The sequence below is a fragment of the Poecilia reticulata genome, linkage group LG19 (genome assembly GCF_000633615.1).
Source record: "Poecilia reticulata strain Guanapo linkage group LG19, Guppy_female_1.0+MT, whole genome shotgun sequence".
In the NCBI taxonomy this organism is placed as follows: Eukaryota; Metazoa; Chordata; class Actinopteri; order Cyprinodontiformes; family Poeciliidae; genus Poecilia; species Poecilia reticulata.
Genome location: NC_024349.1, coordinates 626,207 through 636,054, shown reverse-complemented (window position 1 = coordinate 636,054; position 9,848 = coordinate 626,207). Strand labels below are relative to the sequence as shown.

The following is a 9,848-nucleotide window of genomic DNA, read 5'->3' as shown; positions in this document are numbered from 1 at the left end:
GATGCTCCCGGATGGTTTCTGCTCCCTGGAGGTTCCGGGTCGACCTGCAGAACCGCCTCACCGCGCTGTCAGAACATCACACCGAGTTTGAAGCTCCTTGTTTGTTCAAATTAATATTTTAGAGGCTCATAATGACGACTTCAGAGGAGAAGTTGGTGAACATCCCACAATCAAAGGAAGCGTGTCCCCGACCTGTTTCCTGTCTCACCCTTCTACTCCCCTAATTGCCCACCTGTGGGCGTCCTAATTAGCCCGGGTGTTAATCAGGAAGAGGAGCGAGAAAGCAGACACCACAGAAGAAGAAAGAGGGCCGTGCTGCAGAATCAAGGTTAGAAATGACTTTTAGTAAATTAAAACAAAGTACTTGTGGCATTTTGAGAGACGAGCTAATGATGTGCGTTAAAGCAGAGATTTATGACTGAGCGCTCTGCAGAAGGCTATTAGCTGCAGCTTTGATTTATTCATCGGAGGAACCAGGCGGCACAATAAATATGGAAATAACTGCTGGCCTTTTCAGACGGTGGCTCTGGAGGGGGAGAACCCGCATCTGAGGCCCGGATCAGACGAGCTGAGGATTAATCCGACATGTCGCTCAAATCTGGGCACTGAAAATGAAAAATAACCTGAAATCAATGCTAATGTTGTTTTATTTACTTAATATTAATGGTATTAAAACAGATCCTGATTAAACCTGCAGATTTTCTGCCACCACTGAAATGTTGCTGATTTATTTTTAATCTTTTGTGGCTCTAGTTGCAAATATCACAAAGTTTATACAGGAAACGGGCAGAAAGAGAGAACAGGGCGAAGACTGCAGAGTTACACTGTAAAAAGTTAACAGTAGTAATTAAGAGAACGGGATTAATATTCACCATTTCATTTATTCATCTAAACGTCAGTTTCAAACTAAATATTCTCTCAAGCTAAATGTTTTGCTAAATATTTAGCTCCTACTCTACAGGAGCTAACAAAATATGAAGCTCTGAACCAAATATTCAGCTTCAGATGAAATATTTCACTTGCTAAATATTTAGTTTGAAACTGTGACATTTAGAAATGAATGAATTATGTGGCTAAAATATGACTTTGTAAAATGGGACCTTTTTTTTCTCTCATGCTAATTATCTAAAATTGTTGCTGTTAATTTTTTTCAGTGTAACTCGAAGCGAAGGTCTCAGGATCCATCAAACCTTCTGTGCTGAAGACGAACGGTTTCCTCTTCCTCCACCTGAGCTCTGCTCCTCTGGACTGTCTTCAGTTGGGTTTCTGTTCGATTACATGATGGATCTATTGAGTATTGATCATTTTATCATAAACATTCAGCTGGATGTGAAAACCACTGCAGCTTAGATTCCATGTTTTATTACCAAAACATGTTGAGGTTCCTGAGGTTTGCAGCTGAAACGTCTGAAAAGTGTGGAGAAGTTCTGGAGCAGAACGTCTGCCTGGAGAAACTGCTGCTGCTGGAATCCGTTTACGACAGAAACACTCAGCCTGTCTGAGGAAACACAACAATAACTCTGTGTAACGATGCCAACACGCCGCTGTGCATCAGGGTGAGCACAAAGCATCATGGGAGATGGCGCCGCTTCCCAAACACGTGGAAGCTGCGGGCGTCCGGGCAGACTTCACTCTGTAAAGAGGCTTATTCACTTCTTCTGGAAAAATCCGACCTAATCAGTACCAGCCGTCATGTTACACTGCAAAAAGTAAATCTGGCACAATCCAAGTTATTTTACTTTATTTTTCTAATTTTTCCTCGTTTTTCTGGTTGAGTCGTTGCTGGTTGGATCTTGTTCGCTCTGGTTCTGGATTTCTGCTCTGTTACTTTCTGACAGGTGTGATGGGTAACCATGGCAACGAGGTCCTTCCTGATTGGTCAAGAAGTCAAGATCTGTTTTCCATTTATGTTTTTATAAGTCGGCAACAAAAAGGAGAAGATGAAACATGAGCAGACATTATGTTTTATCTCAGGTGATTTTTTTATGTCAGTCAGATGGTAAATAAGGGTCAAAAGGTCAAGGTGACGTCGTTCATGTCATGTGGAGCAGGAAGGTTCACCTGAGGCTTCCGTTGTTTTCTCAGAGTCTGTTTTCCTGCTTCGTGTTGCCAGTCAGGTTCCATTTAAATGGCAGGACTTTCATGGCCCTGGTAAAGCGCTGGCCCCTAGTGGACGGACGTGTTCACTACATCAGGATGTTTTCTGTTCCCATCTTTAAACTGTTTCAAACCAACTCAAGCAAAACTTTTTTGCCAAAGTGAGGAAGGTTTTCTGGTTTCTGCCGTTTTCATCAACGATGCTTCAAAATGAGCATAAAAACTGTTGGTGGCTCCAGTTAACTCAGGATTTCACACGGAGCGCATCAGGCAGAGACGGCACCAGAATTTAAAACTGACTTTTACATCTACTTGTTTCTCTTTGTGTGATTTGTGGGACAGAAGCAGAGTGAACCTGCAGTTAGAACCTCGTTCTGCTTCGGCACCAACTCAAAGTGAAATCACTCTCCTCTTCCTGACACATTTCTTCTCTTCTCCTGACCTTCATCTGTCTCCATTATTACATTTTCATGTCATCATTTGGATGTCGAGCGACGGCTGCATGCAGAGAACCCGCCTCACCTTTATCCTGGACATGAAAGATGGCGTCCGACTGATGTTTGTGGCCGTCAGAGTCGGACTGGAGCGGCTGACAGCTGCGGCGCTGGAGCTGCCGCCGTTGCTCCGCGTTGCATCACGCCTCGGCTTCGTTGGACTCCGGCGGGTTGCAGATAGATTTAAATGAGATCCGTGGACTGATTGTGTTGCAGAACCGCAGGCGGTGTGTAAACACGGTGTTGGATGTCGGCGTTCCGGCTGGAGCTGGAATCCTTGTTTCACTCCGTTAATTAAAGAACAACTTTCTGCTAGAGCGGAAAGTTCTCAGCTCAAAGTAGCAAACGTTTCTCTGGTATGATGGGATGCTAATGCTGTTTACAGGGAGCACTGGTGATCTCATGCTAACAGCAATTAGCCAGAAAAGATGCTAACACAAAGACAGATTCATACCACATAATTCCTAGTTTCTCTCCCAGTGCAGTAGCTGTTATGCTGCGTATTAGATTAGCATAGTTGACTGTGTTAACTAGCTAATGCTAACATGCTATTCCTGTTTTAGCTCAGTTAGAATTAGCAAACGTATTTCTATCTGCTCACTAACTAGGAGTAAGATTTTGTTAAGATCATTTGTGTCTGAGATTTGACTTCCTTATATCCCCCCTCACAGCATGATGCTGCCACTACCGTACATTACAGTTAGGATGGTAAGCATCCCAGTTTTTCCTCCAAATGTAACAAAACCTTTCATGTCCAAACAGTTCATTTTACTTCCATCAGATCTCCAAAAGCTCTTTAATCTTTAATCCCCAAACTGTAATCTGACTTTTTTTGTTTTCACGTTGTGAATCTTCAGTGTTGTGTTTTTAATCCAGCTAGTTCGTGCAAAACGTGCAAACAAATGGAGCAAATTGCACATCTTTCTGAATTTTCCCCATAATTTGAAACACTAAGATGTGAAGTTATAGTTTTGTCTTTGTTTATGTTGACTGTTTTCTTGTTAAATTGAAACCTACGCACCTGACTGGGTCTCACAACTTTCATCTGTTGCACTTTAATTAAAAAAAGGTGTTTATGCTGTTTACTCAGTTATGCTAACATCTCCCAATAACACCTCTGAATATGTTTCTGGGTTTGCTGAGAGCAGAGGAAGCTGCTGCTGCAGTGGCTGAACTGTTTCTGGAGGTGTTGGACGATCCTGCTACTGCCAGCTGGGCTTCAGCTCACAGGTGAACCTGACGACCTGCTGCTGCACATTCAGCTCCTCTGCTGAGCGGCTCAATGTTGGGATGAAGCTGGGTGTTGGTTTGTTGGCATTGTGTGTGTGTGTGTGTGTGTTTAATCATGTGCATTAATGCCTGCAGCCGTCTCCCCCGGCGCTGTGTGGAAACGTAATGCGATTGCCACCAGTGGCTCTGATGTCAGTCTCGCTGTGATTCATCGTTTTTTCACTCCTTTAAAAACAACTTTTTATCGCATCAGAGGCTTCCTGGAAGACCAATCAGGGACGGTGAGACACGCTGAAGGAAGACATCCACTGTCAGGAGGTCCTGAAATCTCTGGTTCTTGTTTCTCACTCACCAAGGCTCAGAGTTGAACACTGGGTCTGGTTTCCCGTCTCCCTGTTTACAGTTTTATTATTACCAGAATAATAAAACTCTGGTAATAAACGCTAATTATTGGCCTTTTATTAGAATAAAAAACACTAATAGTTCGCTACAAAACTAGTTCAAACCGATTCTTCATAATTTCTGCTTCTGTCAATCTGTGATCAAAGGATCCTCATGATAGATGATCTATGATGGATCCTGATGATCTATCATAGATCCTGATGATCTATCATAGATCCTGATGATCTATCATAGATCATCAGGATCTATCATAGATCATCAGGATCCATCATACTAGACACGTGGAGACATTAAAGTGTCTTTTTAACATTTGTTAAGTTTTAAATATTAATCCATGCTTAGTGAATCGTTCCCTCCTTCCCTCCATCCTCCATTTTGTTTAACGAAGCCTCTCGTATAGAGCGCCACCATTATGCAGACAGCGTTCACATTTCCACCCAGGAATTTTTCAATCTTTGGAGTTATTCAGGGAAAAATCGTAAAAGATATTCAAAATTTCTTATTGTGTTTGATAAACGTTTCTTAAAAGTATTCATGTGGCCCACAGAACCCAGACGGTGAGTAGTTGAAGCAAAATATCAATATTACGGCATAAGCCCCGCCCATAACATTCTGACCAATCACATCCCGCCTCTGTGATCCGTACCGGACCTTCTAACCAATCACAGCTCACCTCTCGGAGCTCTGTGCCGGGGGGAACTGTAGCTTGGCTCCGCTGTAGCTTAACTAGCTCCGTTTGTTCCTGACGTTCTCCGTCTACATTTGGTGAACTTTGAACTCGGTGAAGCTCATGTCCAGCAGCTCATGTCCAGCTCGGTTTTCCTCCCAGGAATTCAGGTAAAAACCAAAAACAACTCAAATATTTTCCTTCAACAAAGACAGCCGCTTGAGTTTCTTTCACTCGTTTTAGTAGCTTCCTCTTTGTTGTACCGCGCATGCGTACGTTAAAGTACCGTCGCAGTAGTGACGTCAAAACCTCCCGTGTATTTACAAGATGGAGGGCAGGTTAACTTTTCCCCGGCAGTTTATGTAAATAACATTTATTAAATCCTTCGGTAGCCTTTTGAATGCTAATGTAGCGGAACCATAAATGACCAAAGTGCGTTTTTCTTCCTGTTGTCGGAAGGACGGACTGCATTTCCCGTTGCTCTGACACAAGCTGCCGCTTTTCTCTCCTGTTATTGGCTCCAGTTCATGAATCGTTGCTCTGCTCAATGAGATAATCTGTTGCTAAAGAACAGATGTAGTAATTTCAAACATTCACATCCATTTCTGTGTGTGCGTGTGTGTGTGTGTGTGTGTGTGTGTGTGTGTGTGTGTGTGTGTGTGTTGCTGCACTAATTAGGCTGAAGGCATCCAGTCCTTATGGCATTTGACTGAAAACTGTGAACACATGCATAGTAATCTTCTGCTGTTGGTTTGCTTCATCCTGCTGGCATTCTGCCCTGACTGTTGCTGATGGTTTGAAGGGGTGATAACAAGGCTTGCAGCATGTTGATGCACCATTTATATGACCTCTGACCTCTGCAGCACCAGTCCAGATTCAGCTGGTCTGGTTGCTGTAAAATGCAGAATGTTTCTGGATTGTTGGGCCTGTTTGGAGAACAATCTGAAAGTCTGCAGGGGAATCCGATAACGATGCCTTCAGGCTTCAGCGCCTTGGTGGAATTCATCCACAGCGATCGGAGCAGAAACAGAGATTTACCGTTTAATTACTCCTTCTGATTGGACGAGTTGAGATGTCACATGACAGCGAAGAAGTCTCAGTTTTATGTCAAATCGAGTTTTTTGTCTTTCCTCATCGATCAGCTTTGGTCATTCATGCATGTTTGAGAAATCCTTAAATCTCCATGGCAACCATTGAGCTGTTACAACACCTGGGTGGACCTAGCCCCGCCCCCGAGGCATAGCTCCTCCTTCAGACTAGCCAGCAGCAATTAGCAAACAGCTGGTGCAGCTGCTGCTCAGTGTAAAAACGTTAAAGGGTTAATAGAGGAGCCATGTTGGGATGACTTCCTGGAGGCGGAGCTTCAGAAAGAGCAGGAGCTTCTTAAAGAGACAGAAACCCAATTTCAAGGAGTTAAATCAAGAGGTAAAAATTTTTTAAAATCACATTTTATATATGACTGGCGACCTGTCCAGGTGACCCCGCCTCTCGCCCGAAACGTTAGCTGGAGAGGCACCAGCACCTCCCGACCCCATTAAGGGACAAGGGTCCAAGAAAATGGATGGATTTATATACGTATTCAGCATTTTCATATAACATTTTATCACGCACTGAAACCTGACAATCTGGAGTTGGATCAGAGTTTTGAAATGCAGTAATGTGAAGTTCTTGCTGGGATCAGAGTGTCGGCTGCATGAGGGGAACGATTCAGCCTCAGACAAAACACTTCACTGAACTACGGTTAGCTGTTATTGGTCGTAGTAGGAGTTTTAGTTTCACGCTTTGTTCCTTTAGTATTGTGATTATGTTTCCATCGAGTGGATAATGAATACTCAGCAGAAGACTGACTGGTGTTTCCTCCCAACTTTTGCTGTCGCTGGTCTGCGCAGCGCCACCAGGTGGATTATGACGGCGTCAGCGAAAACCGACGGAAACTGATTGGTTCACATCAGATTAAAAGGCTAATAAATAGATTCATGAACACGAAAACCAAGGAGGTTACATCTGTACTTTCAGGATGTTTTGTAAACTCAAAATAAATATAATTCCACATAATGTTCCAGTTCGTTACAGCTGGAATTATAACTAACTATAACTGACAGTTATAATTCCAGTTGGTTAGTTTTTCCCCGTTATGTTTTCATTTATTCCTGTTAAAGTTAATTGGTTATTTGTTGTTAATTGGTTACCTGTTGAGTCGTTGCCATAACAACCCTGGTTTGCTCCTGTCCTAACTGCGTTTGGCTCCCGGTCTGACTGATGTTTCACCTCCCATCATGGTTTCCTGTCTCCTCCGTCGTTTTGCTTCGTATTTCCTGGTCGACTCGTTACCAGGATCAGCTGTCGGTGGAACCGTCCCTGACAGCTGGACCGCTGCTGCCTGTCACCTGACCTCATTATCTCCCTGCCCAGCTGCTCCACGTTACTAATTAGTGTCACTTTAATAAATGAGCGGTTGACACTTCCTCCCTGTCGGCGTCCAATTGGTACCGGATCAGTTCTAGTTTTGTCTTCGCTGACCGTAAAGCTGCTGTTTATAATCCGTATTTACTGTCGGCTCGGTTTTAATGAGACGCCGACACCTGTGGGGTAAGAGGCTCAAACAGGAAGCAGTCACACCGGCCCCGCCCCGATCATCCTGGGCTACAGGTCCGCGTCCCGGCAGGACAGGAAGTCAGTTAGACCGCCAGAAAACGCTCAGGTTTACATCCTTCAGCTTAATAAGTCCAGGCTGCTGGCATACAGTACCAACGTTTCCCATAAAGCTCTTCAGAAGCAGCTGAAGCAAAACTACAAACTGTAAAATGTAGTAAAATAACAGCCATAAATAAGGAACAGGAGCAATAAAATACTAAACACTGCCAGTTAAAACCAACAAGGTCAAACCATGTTGCTTATTACTGAAAGCTGAAGAGTAAAAACAGGTTTAAAGCTGAAGGATTATGAAGCTCCGCCCCCTCTGAGACCTTCACACCTGCAGGAGCTGCAGCTCAGCCGACCTGCCGGGCCGAGACGGTAAGCAGGGATGGAGACGTTCAGAGAGGCCCGGCGGGTCGGGAAGGTCATTCAGACACTTAGAAACAAAAGTAAGAATGTTAACAGGAACTGTGAAATCCACCGGCAGCCAGTGAAGTGAGGCCAGCACACAGGTGATGTTTTCTGCTTTCGGAGTTAAAAGGCATTCAGCAAAGACTGACTCACTCCAACATGGAGTCCACTGCATCAAACTCAGACAGGAAGAAAAGCTCAGATCTGGACAGAAAGGCTGTCACAACCGGTAAAGATCTTAAAACTGCTCCACGTTACGATCACTGTCTGACTTAAAAGCTGTGAGGGATCACAGGTCCATGCTGCCTGCAGCAGAAGGTTCTGGTTCGATTCCGGGTCTTTCTGCATGGAGCTGCATGGTGGGTTCTCTCTGGGTACTCCGGCTCCAGAAACACCACTGTCAGGTTAACTGGTCTCTAAATTCTCCCTGTGTCTGAGTGTGTGTTGCCCTGAGACGGACTGGTGACCCGTCCAGGTGACCCGTCCAGGTGACCTGTCCAGGTCCAGGTGACCCGTCCAGGTGACCCGTCCAGGTGACCCCGCCTCTCACCCAAAACGTTCCCTGGAGAGGCGGCAGCAGCTCCTGACCCCTGAGGGTCAAGGAGTTAGAAAATGGATGGATGGTCCAAACAATATCACCTCTGATTTTGTTTTTATTCAAGAAATTCACGTCTAACGAAGCTTCCAACATGGCTTTCATTGAAAAGTTCTGCTTTAGGCATTTTCCCTCCTTCAGTCCGGTCGACCCGGTTCTACTGGAACCAGAACATCTGCTCCACCTCCAGAGTTAAACCAACCTGTTCCCCTCCTGGCCTGTGGGGGCGCTGCACCAAGAACCACTGAAGGAAACGACACAAAAACCTCTGAAGACGCTGAGAGCAACTTCCTGTTTCACCAGATGGAAACAAGATGGAGGATTTTAGCGGTTGGAGGATTTCTCTTTAGGCTAAAGACCAGGAGCCATTTCTGCTGCTAGCGCTAGGCTAGCATGTTAGCTTTGGTTGGATTTACCCAGAATGCCCTGCGCTGTAGTCCACTTCCTGCTTCTGGAGCGGTCTCTGGTCCGCTTGGCGTTCACATTCAAACTGAACCAGAGGTCAGTTCACACCTCACCAACCGAACTGGATTTTATGGACTGGATTCAGGTTAAAGAGGCCTGGTGGGGATGCAGCCTTAGGGGCAGATGGAGCCAATAAAGAAAACCCAGCTTTTATTTTGATAGTCCACTTCCAGGTATCAAAGTAAATTTGCATATTTAACTTCAAACTGAATATTAATTTAACGAGAACTAAATGTGTGGTTCTGATCCAACTACATAGTGACCCGCCCGTAGTCCGTCTTATTGCTGTTCGTTTATGAATAGCTGTAGCGTTAGCATCCCATAATGACCCCAGTGTGTTTCATCCTGTGGAGACCTGCAGGTTAAATTCCCTGGACTTTCTCTCGGTGCTAATTGGCTTCATGAACGAGGGCAGACGTGTGGGCAGCCAGAAGGAAAAGCTCCTGCATCCTCGCTGCTCCCGCCGGATTCAGCACTTTGTTGCAGGCTGTCATTTTCAGTGAACTGAGTGAAAACTATACTTTTACTCCCCCCTTTGAATCCATTTTCAGCAGAAAGACGTGTTTTTACCGGTATTGTCTCCCTGCGATACTGTCAAACATGAAAAGTTGTAAAGTCACCAACGTACAATCATCTTGTCATTGTGCCGCTTCGCCTCAAGCGTCTGTCAGGACTTTGTTCTGGGAAACTTCACTGTTTGTGCTTCACTCATTAATCTGGTTTCTTATTTTCTGTGCCAGTTTTTTCTCCTCTCAGCTCGTTAAACTAGCTGTGATTAAACGACCCACGGTTATAGATTCCTGGGCCGTCCGTCCATCCATCCATCCATCAGTCCATCCATCCATCCATC

The 9,848-nt window shown here is 44.8% G+C and overlaps 2 long non-coding RNA genes across 2 annotated transcripts in view; one reads left to right on the top strand and one right to left on the bottom strand.

Moving 5' to 3' along the window:
• Positions 1 to 323: 323 nt before the first annotated feature.
• Positions 324 to 4,981, bottom strand: LOC108167272 (uncharacterized). The gene is made up of 4 exons (XR_001777628.1): positions 4,897 to 4,981; positions 1,368 to 1,498; positions 1,191 to 1,266; positions 324 to 605 (listed from the first exon to the last, which is right to left on the bottom strand). It is a non-coding gene; the product is annotated as an uncharacterized LOC108167272 (long non-coding RNA).
• Positions 4,982 to 5,008: 27 nt separating this feature from the next.
• LOC103481021 (uncharacterized) overlaps positions 5,009 to 9,848 on the top strand; it is a 21,367-nt gene continuing 16,527 nt past the window's right edge. The window contains exon 1 of the long non-coding RNA XR_001777629.1: positions 5,009 to 5,060. This is a non-coding gene — a long non-coding RNA (uncharacterized LOC103481021). The remainder of the gene's footprint in view (positions 5,061 to 9,848) is intronic.